Below are 13,917 nucleotides of genomic sequence, written 5' to 3' on the forward strand. Positions count from 1 at the left end.
AACTCTGCTTTAGACTGAAGGTGTGTGTAATTTGCTACCGAACACAAATAAGTACACAACACACATCAAATCAAACCAACACAGCATTCGTCTTTCCCCTCATTTGTAAACTGTTATCTTAACGAGACATGTCCCATGATCTGCGCACTGAGATATTGAACATCATTAATTGGCTCCTTTTCCTAATTTCTAATTTACAAGGGGTGACGTGTCCTTTTGAAAATGTAGAAGAAAAAAAGAAAAAGAGAAACGTAAATCCCCTTGATGAATGTGCCTTCTGAATCACACATTCCCATGACAACCGGGGCAGCTTGCCATGCCATTGAGAGGCTGTGAGGGGTGACATAAAAGTGGCATTCTCACAGTCTAGATCACACCAATGCATCACTTCCTGGAGCTGGGCCTGAAACTCATACATCCAACTGTTTTAACTGTCTTTTAACCTCCTTTCCTCTCTCGTCCTCTCTCGTTCTCTCTCGGTGTGCCATTCTTTCGCCCTCTCTTTGTTTCTCTCTCTCTCTCTTTCTCTCAATTTTTTGGGGACAATAGTTTGTTGAGAAGCGGACTTACACAACAAATGGAGCGCAAAGGGAGAATCCAGTGAAAGAAGACTATGATGTTAGAATATACAATTATATAGTGAAGGTAGATGTAATAAATTAGAGGGGGATATATTATGTTTAGATACTGTAAGCTTGATAAGATCTCCATGTCGGAACCGTACTACCTTCCTCTATTACTCCATGTCCCCACATAACTTTAAACGCCTGCATGACTGTCACACCCTTCTACCATTGCATCATGGTAAATGGCACAAACGAAGCATAATACAAATATAACTAAATATCCTTTCAAACTGCATCAGAGTGTCTGAGTGTCCGAAAATGAACACCAATATCACATTTTAAACCGGTAATTTCCTGTAATGACCAAGCAAACGGAAGCTCAGAAACATAGCAGATGCTTTCACATGACATTCCACAGCTGGATCTAGTGGACATAGCTACCGGCTACAAAAAGATCCTGTACACAACCAGGATTTTTTTGGAAGTGGATACTGGACCAGTGTGTTGAGCCTTGAAGTGTTTCTTTTTATGGAGTTTTTGGTGAATTTGGTGTCTTTAAAAGGGGTTGGGGCAAAGCAGAAGGCACATTTGTGCTCTACATTCACGGACATTGGACAATAAATTAATCTTCCAGTCTCCTTCATGGATATTTCAAATTTGAATGTATTTATTTATTTTGAACATGTACACTCTTAAGTAATGAAAAGGAGATCAAGAAACAATACCTTATTAACGTATCCTAATACAATATTTTATAAGTTGTAACAACTATAATTCACAAGCTAGCACATTTTAAATAACTTATTTTGCATATATAACTTATTTTGCATATATAAGTTATTTATTTATTTTTTGTTACCATTCTATGCTTGAGGTTATTTGAGCAAGAATATTATCTAAGAATACGCTGTGAAACCTGTTGGTATTCTTAGATAATATTCTTGCTCAAATAACCTCAAGCATAGAATGGTAACAAAAAATAAATAAATTGGCACACTAAGGGACAGGCCTGGTGCCCAAATTGATGACGTATGTCGCGCAGCTGAGAGTGAAGTGGCAACAACAGCAGCGTGGCTCTTATTCAAAAAAGAAAGCAATTGTTTATTTCGATGGGCGAGGGAGAAATAACTTGCAGAATTGGTGACCATCTGGCTGTCACCGTGACATGCCAATTAGCTAACGTAACCTGGTGGTATAAATGACCAGTGCAATGGTGTTGCATCGAGATGCTTCCCACTGGGCAGTAGTTGCTTTATCAGGCAGCTGTATCACGTCACTGGCGGTAGCTAACATGGGCAATTTGTTCCATTCCACTTGATTATACTTCCGAGTAATATAGTAACTTGTAATATTGATAGTAAGTTGTAATATTGGTAGTAACCATCTGGATGTTACCCTGATGCAGTCTATTGCTCAGTGAGGAGAGTTTGCACAGCAAGCCGACAACACAACAACAGTGTCTCCTTCGTTCCTGCTATGCCGAATAATGCCGAGCACTTCTGTCCTGCAGTAAGGAGAGGGAAGTAGCTAGATAGTGTAGCCAATATCAGGCCAGGATGACAGCTAAAGCACATTTATTGTAGTAATTTTCACCGAAAATGTACAACTACGCCATTAACGTCTACATTTTTGTAAAAAAAATATATATAATAATTCTGAACACTCTCCCAAGTCCCAACTTCGGCAGACAAGTTTCAAATTCTTTTTGAAGTTTCACGCCACAAGCATAAACTAGCTACCTGGGGAGTGCTCATTAGAAGACAGACTGAACTGACTGAACCGTCCCCACTCAACTCTCACTGCACGACATACGTCATCAATTTTGGGCACCAGTCTCTCCCCACACAGAATTTAGAGGCCATGAGTAAATTGGTCAAAAATAATGGCACCGATTGGCCTATAGGGGCGGTACAATAAGCAGTCTTACTTAAACACTCATATCTGTCACCCCATTTGACCTAGAGACTTGAAACTTTGTATGTAGGTGTCTTTCCTCATGTTGAATAAATGTGCCTCAAGGACCCATAAGGTCCATCAGGATATATTTTCCACCACCTTGGACATTTTAGAAAACCTATGAAAAACGTATTCTCGTGAATCACAAGTCCAAATAACACACATATTCTGAATGTAGGCCCATGGTACATCTCTTAACTTAGTTTGAGAAGGCTAATGGATTGGTTAAGAGATGGCTGATTTTACATGTCCATTTAAATCCTTTGTAAATCCACTTAACAATGGCCTATCAACTTGAAACGTTTTAAGGTCATTAAAGACATAACTATAATGACCCACTTTTTTTAGGAAACTATTAACAATTCACTATTTTGACTACGAAATGCTAATGCTAAAAATAATTATAAAAAATCTTCTTCTCATGGACTAAAAGTCAGATTCAATCCAAATGTAGGCTTTGGACTCATCATAATAATCCATAAAGTGTTTGATAATATAACATTGATGCATTCAAAGATGGCCACACTACACAAGTAGATGCATATTATCACATATGCTAATATGCTAAAATGCGCAATTAAAAAATATATATATTTTCATAAACCATAGGACCAACTGACACCAACTTTGGAATGTAGGCCCATGGTTCATGTCTTAACTTAGGTTGAGAATAGCTAAGGGATTGGTCAAAAGATCAAAATGTGGATTTTACGTGTTCATTTAAAATCCATTCCACATGGGCCTATCAACTTGAAATGGGAAATCGCTATCATGGATGTCCCTAAGATGAACCACACTTCATTTGGCAGTGATGTCTCAAAAACAAGGTAACTATTAACAACTCAATCTTTGCATATGTAATGCTAATGCTCAAAATCATCTGCAATCATCTTCTCCTCATGAACCATATGTCAGATTCACTCCAGATTTTGTACGTAGACTCATTTCATCACTCTTGAACGGTTTTGAGAAAGAATTGTTTCCATATTCAAAGATGCCAGCCCTGTACCTACAGATGCCCGTTAGCAGATATTCTAAAAATACTTTAAAAAATCTTCTCATGAACAATACATCTGATTTAATCCAGATTTGGTATACAGACTCAATCAATTAGCCTCTAATGAATTTGAGAATGATTACTTGCTGCATTTAAAGTTGGCCACACTGCAACATTACTGTAGACGGTATCATATCACACCAGGGCTATAAGAATTGAACTGATGGACATGGAGCCATGACATTTGCTATGTAAACCTTATGTATGTCCTTAGAAGCTGTGTGAATATAAAGTCACTGCAACCTTAGATGGCTGCACCAGACCAATTGGTGGCACTATAGATGGCATTGGCACCAGTGGCACCATATGATACTAGAGAATTAACTATTTATCAAGAGGACCTTGTCTCATGCAAATTAATGTTAGATTTAAATTATGCAGATGAACAATGTCAAATATCGTGAAGATAATGCTAAAAATATTTGACATATTTTAACATAAACCATTAGTCAAATTGACCCCAGAATTGGTATGTAAAGTCAATACATTAAGTACTGACTGTAAGAATGAATACCTGCTGCATTCAAAGATCACCAACCTATTGCACTCAACTTACTTAACTTGCATCATCCTTGTGGTATTGCGAGATAAACATGTTCATGTTTTCACTAATTGCATATAAAGAAAGATAGTCCCACTGATTTTGTGTCCTTTCGGTCACCCTTTGAGTCCCGTTCATCGCTGCTCACAGCTATGTTTTTCAATAGTTTCTATAATATATAATATCTATCATGTTGACATATTCGGGGACACACTGTACGTCAATAATAGCAATAGTGCTGATGAAACTGTGGGGACAACGCCTAGCAATCCCCTTTTCTCGGCAAATACTGTTGTGACTATCAAGCATTAAGACAATAACATATTATATTAGATCGTAAAGATCTCACTTTGCACAACATGTTATACATTATTGTATCATCCCTGTCATAGACAGGCCTTAGAGGAGGTACAGTAGGCTATTATCTCAAGGGGAAATAGAAGAATCTGTCAATCGTATTAAATAAAGGGAATCAGGTATGGTCTAAGACGGACATCTTAAAAAAGACACTTACTTTAAAAAAAATCAAATACATAAAATAAAATTGTGGACCTCATTGAAATTGTGTTTTCATAGATTTCAGCAAACAGCCAATGAAATCTGCTTTTATGTATACGTAAAAGAAAATGGAAGACGAAAATACAAACTGCTGTGGTAGGTGACAATGAAAGGTATGGTTGGAAGGAACTCACTTCGTACGATACAGCTGTAATTATACGTTTGCTGTCTGTGTCCCATATCCTTCAGGTTCTGTGACGTCTGCCTCTTCTTATTTACAATCTCAACAACATCACCTTGGAAACACAGTTGTCGTGATTGATGGGGACGCTCTGCACAAACCTCTCTCCGATTCAGGTGCCAATTCTCCCAAAAGCTAAGAAGAATGAAACAAGAAATTTAAAAAAGATAAAACATTGAAAATAAATAAAGACAGACAGAGTAGATGGATGGAACCCACATAAGCTGCTGAGTTATATTTATCAGACATAAAAAAAAGTGTTTTCTTAACTGCCAAGTCCCCATACCACCATCACCAGTCCGTAGGCAAGATACCCAGATGAGCATGAGGAACATGTCCGTTGGCATGTGCTAAATGGTTAAACATCACCTCAGGTACAGTAGATGTTTCTCCTCTGTGAAAAACAAGACTCCTTCTCATTGCACTGTCAACACACTGCCAACTGCTTCTTTCCCTGCTTTTACGTTTCTTCTCTGACATTGGTAACTTTGTGTATCCAATTAGAATACTTCAACATAATGCCTGAGTAATTAGTCACCACGGTGACGCAAGATACTTTGATGTTCCTGCAGGTTCCATGTTATTAGAATGCCTCTGTCTGTTTGAAACAGCACACAAACCCGCCTGTAAGTTTAAAGATCTCTCTTTGGACATTATTTTATGTGCACACCTAATAAAACAGTTTGTTTTGTATCATTATCAAAAGAGAATGCTCATGATGAAATAACCAACAGGCCAGTCTAAAGTCACAGGCACATGGGACCGCTGGACGACACTGCGTTTTGAAAAGGGCTCCAGCGTGAGTCGAAACCGCAGGATGTGAAAGGACATAAGGAGGAAACAAAGTTAAACGGATTGATCTGGTCTGGCTTTTACAGTGAGGACAAGGAGACATGTTTTCCAGAAGAAAGGTCTTGACAAAAGAAAACAAAGTTCAATTAAAATAGAGGGAGAAAGCATTGATTGATAAGAGGATTATATTTAAACTGGTACCCATAGTGCCGAGAAAAGCTCTCACACAAATTCTTGAGGGAAATTGATGTTAATTGGTGTCTAGACATTTTATTACTGGGATAAAACACCAAAGCATGGCTCTCTCACTATCTCTTAGTCTATATCTTTTCCTCCCTTCTTAAATGTATAAAAATTCAGTAAAATACAGGACTTATTCATTGGTCCATAGAGGGAGGAGACTGAGCAACGTGATACCAGTATATTTGTCAGGCGTCATCTTTCCCTAAGTGTTTCAGTAAGGCCATTTGAGGTCTTAGGGCGTTTGTTCTACACTCCTCTTTCCATCCCGTGTTCCATTTTTTGTGTGTGTAAACGCAAGCGCAATCTGAAGGGGGTAAAAACAGGAGCATAACCTATACCGAACGGCATATCTATGAAATGTTACGACCCTTAAAAAGGTGTTTCTAGGTGAGTGGCACTATTATCAGATGGCAGAAATGTGGAACAGACGTCTCTGTGCAAAAATCATGAATTGAAAACCGAGAGCTATCACGTTTCCAGAGGACATTTGCATTTGTACCTTTCATGGAATGGAAAAGAACAGGTGCTGCGTGAACAGGTCATATTCATGTTAATGCAATTTAGGAGGTGCTTTAGGCTGACATTACCCCTCTTTCTGTCTCTACAAAACCGGTTTTGAGTTTATCAAGAACCATGGCTATAATGGTCTACAAGACTAATATATAAACAGTTGGTTAATGTTTAGTAAAGCTAGCCTTTTCTACAAGAAATATGGTACATTTTGACTTATGAACCATCCTAGCCAGCTACAAAACACCATATATCAACAGGTTTTGTATGTATTTGGGTGGATAAAAGGAATTTGAGATGAAATATCAATCTAACGAATGTACTACAACAAAAAAAATGGATTTGATATGGACACACAAAAACACACTTTGTGTGAATGAGCCAGGGAGCTTGTCAGCATATGTCACTTTTTAGTGGAAAATTACAGCTCTCTAAACAATTCCTCAGCAGGATCCCCATTCTGAAGTGTATTTTACCTGCATATCACAATTATTTTCCTCATGCTCACTTGTAATGGGCATCCCTACTGTGCTGAAGAAGGCACTTTTATTCAGAAGTGTATTACTGCCACAGAATCACTAGCGTATTTCTTATGGTAGGACAGGGGGGGTTATTGATATGAACCTTCTTCCATCATTTTGTCATTTTAAAAACACATCTCTATCACTAAAAACAATTCAATTTACTGTCTTTTCAGTATTCACCAGGTGGAAGCTTTTGTATGATTGAAACCCACTGCAGAAGGCTCAACACATAAGTGTAGGGAGGCATTCCGGAGGAATAAAGAGGTCAGATTTATGACACCAAACAAGTAAAACAAAAGGACCAGATGTCATAGTAAATACTGGAAAGGGAAAAGACCCAAGAAGCAATTATTTTAAAAACATGATCAATAGCAAATAGGCCTAAATGTTTTTTTCAAAGTGGAAAAAAAAAGACATAAAGAAACAAATAAGGCATAGGGAAAGGAATTCAGTGGGGAAAAAGAAGAAACAATATAAATTATATTCTCTGGATTATCTCAGAAGTAAGCCTTCCTCCAATATTTATGACTTCAGATGCGAAGAAGCCACAGAGAGAGTTGAGGAATTGGACAGTTTGCACAGATGGTGACCATCCTCGGTCAACATTCAAATAAAAACGGAATGAGCGTCTCTCTCTCTTCTTTCTATCCATCCCTCTACTTCTCCGTCAATGCATGCAGACACAGATAAAAGGTTGGGGTGTAAAAATGTTTAAGTAGGCAGAAGTTGTAAAGAAAAAAAGCAGAATTGCTATTCACTGCTTGCGCAATCCTTTCTGCCTTGTTGAACTTTATTAAATTCTGTCGTTCTCCTTCCCGTCTGGCCCCCTTTGTCAGCTGCTTCTCATGCGTAACTCACAGATTTTTAGAGGGAAGGGGGGGGGGGGTCAAGCTGAAAAGAATGTGATGCTGGTGGTCATACCACTGTGTGCCAGCTAGACCCTCTCACTTAGAAAACAAAACTTGGGAGATTCCAGGGTGGAAGCATTGACCAAACCTTACTCTGACTTTACAGTTTAGAAAAGTAAAAAAAAGCCATAGCATTGTATGAAATTACCTGTTTAATCAATGTACAATATTTCAATTTCTACAATAAATAATGGCTGTCGAGTATTGAGTTAGTAAAAACAATGTTTTATTGGAAACAGCAGAAGGTGACAGATGCATATTTCCTCATCAAATTCTGAGACTAATGCCACAGCGGATCGATTGAAAGTGGAGATTCAAATTAAATTCTCTCGTGATCGAAATGGATGTATTTCTCACGCATTTAAACTCTCTGTTACACAATTCATAGCAATGTTTTTCTTTGATTAGTTCTTTCTGAGAAATGAGTCAGGTCTTAAATCACATCGATAGACTGGCCATTCGTTAGTTGGGCTCTGAAAGCAGGACTAATGGTTATGAAAGACCAATCAATGGAAGGGTAGGGGAGTGAGTCGCTGCACTTCCCCTCTCTCCTTGACAACCATGTCATGTCTTTGAGAGTCTCCAGGGACCTTTTGATTGATGCTCATCTTTCATCAGTCCAGCTTTAATCTGCCATTTGACTTGTCTTAGAACTCATATGAACTAAATCTATTTGACATAAATGTGTATAAATACAGTATATCATTAAACAGGATATTTATACTGAATATAGAAAAATCACCACAAAAACTGTTCCGAGAGACATGCAAAGGTCTTTATCTATCGATCACAATCGAGGAAAGAGGGGAGAAAGTAGATGATGAAGACAAGATGGAGAGGAGAAAACGTTTTTTCCAAAACAAACACCCATTCTGAAGTGACATTCAGTCGAGGAACTCGCAGACACTCTCCTATAGTGTCAGGCAAACAAACGAACAGAGGAACGAGCCAAGATGCAATAGCTGACCTTTGTTCAAAGAGGCGATCTAATCTGTTTCCACTTTACTTAATTAGAAAAGCAGGGAGATTTTTAATGTGCACAGTGTTAATGGGAAACAGCTCACAGGTGCTAATTAAAAAAAAAAAGTTTTATATAACTTCTATTTATCTATATTTATCTTTTTCTGACTCGGATGACTTGTCATTAGTATTTTTTATGGCAGATAAATGGATAAAATAATTTGTTATTTTTATAAAATATGAAATCAATGTTAAAATCCCCATTGTCCCCACTGGTAGTAGGGGTGTGATGCAATGAATATATTAACAAGTCTAGAAAATGGTTCTATAGTTGCACACCTATCGGACATTTCTCGAGCTTATGACTGGTGATGTATTTTGGTGCTGTGTTTGCCAAGGTAAATGTGCTCACAAATGGTTCCTTTTATTTCCAAAACAAGAGCCGTCAACTATTGCAATGTACAGTGAGTTATAGGGTCTGGTCTTTGACAAACCTGAGGGTTTGGCAATTGAAATGTCTCTCCTAATTATATCATGTTTTTTTCCCACTTTAGGCTGTACAGCAATGTACAGGCTGTGATTTATCCACTGCTTTGCTGCTTGTGCTGGGGTGCCATGTGTGCCCTAGAGGTGGCAACCATAAGGAATAACTTCCTCTTTGTCTTCAACTGTTTGAAGTAGCCAACTGTGGCTTACTATGTCAGCAACTAAAGGTTTTATTGAACAGCCAATTCATTTTTTTCACACTACCACATACAGACCCTAGATATGAGGTATTAAAAACCATCCCTTCAAGCAGGCAGTGTCTTATGGGAATGTGATTAGTCATGGAGGAAATAATGTCTTAGGAAGTTCTGTCTCCCTCTCTCTCTCTCTTTCCCTCTCTCTCTCTCAAACATCTCTCTCTCTGTCTGTCTGGAATGTCAGTCAGATGCTGAGCAGCAGAAGTAAGGGAACTGGCCTATAATAGCGTAATAATTTTCCGATCTACTGGATATTTTACCAAGACTGTTTGACCTACTGTAAATGAGGTTTGCGGATAGTTTTTTGACTGGCTAGACATCCATCTGTACATTGACAAACATAACTAGTCAGGAAAAACGTTGATAAACTCTGAATGCCGTATCAACAACTTCAACATGTTAGTGATCAGTCCTCTGTTGTTTCTGTTAGATAAAAGATGATTTACTATGCGTGATCTAAAGATGCACTAGCTAATGACGCCACCCTCATGCCATGCTTTTTTTTCTAACAATAAAGACACACTTGTATGGGCAGCGTGTGGTCTGTCTCCTAGGGACTGCAGGGGACAGAGGAAACAAATTAGCTTTCTTGACCTTGGCCCAAGTTTTCCTTCCACCCCCTCTCTCTCCCCTTCATTCTCGTCCTTCATGTGCACTTCAAAGGTCAGCTGGTTGACAAAACCCCTCTGTTGTCTCTCACTAACAGACCTATTCAAATTAACAACTCATACTGGCCAATGGAGGATAATGAGTGGTTATAATATGAGTCTGAAAATAGGAACCCAAATTTAGTTATACAATTCTAACAACTTTATTGAGTCATTCAAGAGGGTCTTGAGTCCTTGAACTGTTGTTTGATGGAAGATTTTTTTCTATACAGAACAAATATATAAATGCAACATGCATCAATTTCCAATATTTGACTGAGTTACAGTTCACGTAAGGAAATCAGTCAATTGAAATAAATGAATTAGGCCCTAATCTATGGATTTCACTTGACTGGGAACACAGATATGCATCTGTTGGTCACAGATACCTGTGAGGTAGGGGCATGGATCAGGTAGGGGCATGGAAAAGGTAGGGGCATGGATCAGAAAACCAGTCAGTATTTTGGGTGACCACCATTTGCCTCATGCAGTGCGACACATTTCCGTTGCCTAGAGTCGATCAGGCTGTTGATTGTGGCCTGTGGAATGTTGTCCCACTCCTCATCAATGGCTGTGTGAAGTTGCTGGATATTGGCAGGAACTGGAACACGCTGTCGTATACGTAGATCCAGAGCATCCCAAACATGCTAAATTGGTGACATGTCTGGTGAGTATGCAGGCCATGGAAGAACTGGGAAATGTTCAGCTTCCAGGAATTGTGTACACATACTTGTGACATGGGGCCATGCATTATCATGCTGAAGCATGAGGTGATGGTGACAGATGAATGGCACGACAATGGGCCTCAGGATCTCGTCACGGTATCTCTGTGCATTCAAATTGCTATTGATAAAATGCAATTGCTTAAGCCTGCCCATACCATAACCTCAACACCACCATGGGGCACTCTGTTCACAACGTTGACATCAGCAAACCGCTCACCCACAATACGCCATATACGTGGTCTGTGGTTGTGAGGCCTGCCAAATTTTCTAAAACGACGTTGGAGATGGGTTATGGTAGAGAAATTAACATTCAAATCTCTGGCAACAGCTCTGGTGGACATTCCTGCAGTCAGCATTTCAATTACATGCTCCCTCAAAACTTGAGACATCTGCTGCATTGCGTGCCAACACATTTTAGAGTGGCCATGTATTGTCCCAAGCACAAGGTGCACCTGGGTAATGATCATGCTGTTTAATCAGCTTCTTAATATGCCACACTTGTGAGGTGGATGTTTTATCTTGGCAAAGGATAAATGCTCACTAACAGGGATGTAAACAAATTTGTGCACAACATTTGAGAGAAATACGTTTTTTGTGTTTTTCATTTCAGCTCATGAAACATAGGACCAAAACTTTACATATTGACTTTATATTTGTTTCTTTTTCAGTTTATAAATACAAATTAGATACCACAATAATTATGATTTAATGCATTTAAAAAAAATACTCTACATTCATCAATATGAAGGGCTTGTGCTCAAATGACCACCATCAAATATGTCACATTACTGACCACAGCTTTCAGTGAGAACATGCAGTTCACAAAGGTCACTCAGGTACAAACGTTACAAACTAAAGTATTTTTTTTTAAAGCAGATAGACCTAACTGGTTTAAAAACACACAAACAATTTGATTTTCAGTACCAATGGGGCCCTTCGCTGATGCTAAAATGGGAGACCTTTTGGCCATTGCTGTGAAAAGAACCCATTCAATGATATATATTGGATTGTAACACCAACAGACAAATCTAATTCTCCCAGTGTGCACTGAGGCACGTCCTTGTGTGTCTATGTTGAGCAGAAATTACCTGGGGTGTTCAAGGGATGAAGATGTAGTGTATTAATGCTCATGCTACTTCATTGATCTATGAGCACTTCTCAATCTTTTAGGCACCACACCTACAGCCTATATTTCATCATGTGAGATACAGTACATCAATAACACTGCCAAGGACCTATGTATCCACACGGACTCACACTGGCATTGTCCTCTGTCTACGCATTGATTTCAGAGGGAAGAAACCATGTTTTGTAGGACATGGCACTGTCACACCTCACGGACTTGGCAAAATTGTCAACGTATGTCCTTGTTAGACATATTAATGATAACAATAATCAATGGAGGATGGATGAAGAGGTGGTTATTTTCATCTCTTGAGGGGCTAGGAGCGCTAATCATTAGCATCACGATGCCTCTGTGAATCAAGTAGTAACTGGGTGACTATGACGACAAGAAACTGCGACAATAACAGGAAAACATTTGGCAATGCTATTAATAATGTATCAAAATCCTCAGGGGGAACTGAGAATAAACAAGGCATTTAAGTCGATTAGTCACTAAAGTATTCTCTAAAAAAGCTCCTCCGTACATGCACAAAATGGTATGCCCAACAGAGTGATTATGCTGTTAGTCATATGAATTGTCCTTCTTTCTGGGAAAGGTTGCCGAGAAATGCATACAGTAAAATGAGTCAGGGGCATGGCTTAACCCAAATGGACACCATATCCACAGAAAACGGCCCTGTCTTCATGACTAAACTATAATTGAAACCAGACATATACAGTGAAGAGGTTGCGGTCCCTTCTCCCTCATTTCAAGTGAGATACACAAGCTAAAATAGTTTGATGAATATATTGGAAAAATCATATTTCTTGTGAAGCGTATGTGCTTTATTAAAGGAAGCCAGTGGCTGCATGGTGTTCTGACTCCGGTCTCGGAGGGCTGTGTGAATTCCTGTGAAGTGAGATCACATGGGCACATGGCTGGTACTCCTAACCCAGACAACAGGAAGTGAAAGTGCTACTGCTGCCACAACACAGCCTCCGGTGCCCTCCAACCCCCAGTTAAAGGGGAAGTGATGCGTTGTAACCTGGGATAGTAAGCTAGTGAAAGGAAACCTGACTATTATTATATGTGAAGGAGTTGTCTGTGGAGGAGATCACTTTTATCCATCACTTTTATCCATCATTTGCTTGTTTATTTGTAATATTTAGTACACATCTCTCAACTTTCATCCCATAAATCTTTCTGTTCTCTGTTAATTTATCTATACTAAAATAAATGCAGAATACTGAGCAATAGAATGGATTTCGTTGTAGACACATTGCACTCTGCTCTCCTCAGTTCATCCACTTTGAAAAGGTGTAATGGCTAAAGATGGTTGGGAAAAACATCAAAATAGTAGCAGTAATTATGTGCAAGAGTGATCGCTTACAGTCCTCATTTTGGTTTAGTGTGTGTGTAACCAGACAGCAAATACTTACTTATTTTCTCTCTTAAACTTCATGTTTAAGAAAGAAAAGTGTACAATTACACAATGAAATGAGTAAGGTCAGGATATCCTCACACCAAAATACTCCTTCCTCCAGTCCCCAGTTGGACTACGGGAGTTGGACTGATAGGCTAGCAACCTCACAGGACATGATTGGACTGATCTAAACCAATTGTAGAGCTTCCCATGACGAGAGAGATAAACGCTTTGATAGAGTCAGCCAATCATTAAGTCACCAATTAGGGAAAGGTATTGGGCCTATTTCTACCTAGAACATCCCAAATATTTATCCGCCAACTTATCAAATCTTTATTTACACAGTTCATATTGAATTCACATCACAGGAGATTGGTGGCACCTTAATTGGGGAGGACGGGCTCGTGGTAACGACTGGAGCAGAATGAGTGGAATGGTATCAAATACATCAAACACATGGCTTCCATTTGTTTAATGT

At 38.9% G+C, this 13,917-nt stretch overlaps 1 long non-coding RNA gene across 1 annotated transcript in view; it reads right to left on the reverse strand.

The window, feature by feature from the left end:
- Positions 1 to 1,526: 1,526 nt before the first annotated feature.
- LOC106583584 (uncharacterized) overlaps positions 1,527 to 13,917 on the reverse strand; it is a 37,513-nt gene continuing 25,122 nt past the window's right edge. The window contains exon 3 of the long non-coding RNA XR_001323561.2: positions 1,527 to 4,994. This is a non-coding gene — a long non-coding RNA (uncharacterized lncRNA). The remainder of the gene's footprint in view (positions 4,995 to 13,917) is intronic.

This window comes from Salmo salar, chromosome ssa02 (genome assembly GCF_905237065.1).
Source record: "Salmo salar chromosome ssa02, Ssal_v3.1, whole genome shotgun sequence".
NCBI classification, from domain to species: Eukaryota; Metazoa; Chordata; class Actinopteri; order Salmoniformes; family Salmonidae; genus Salmo; species Salmo salar.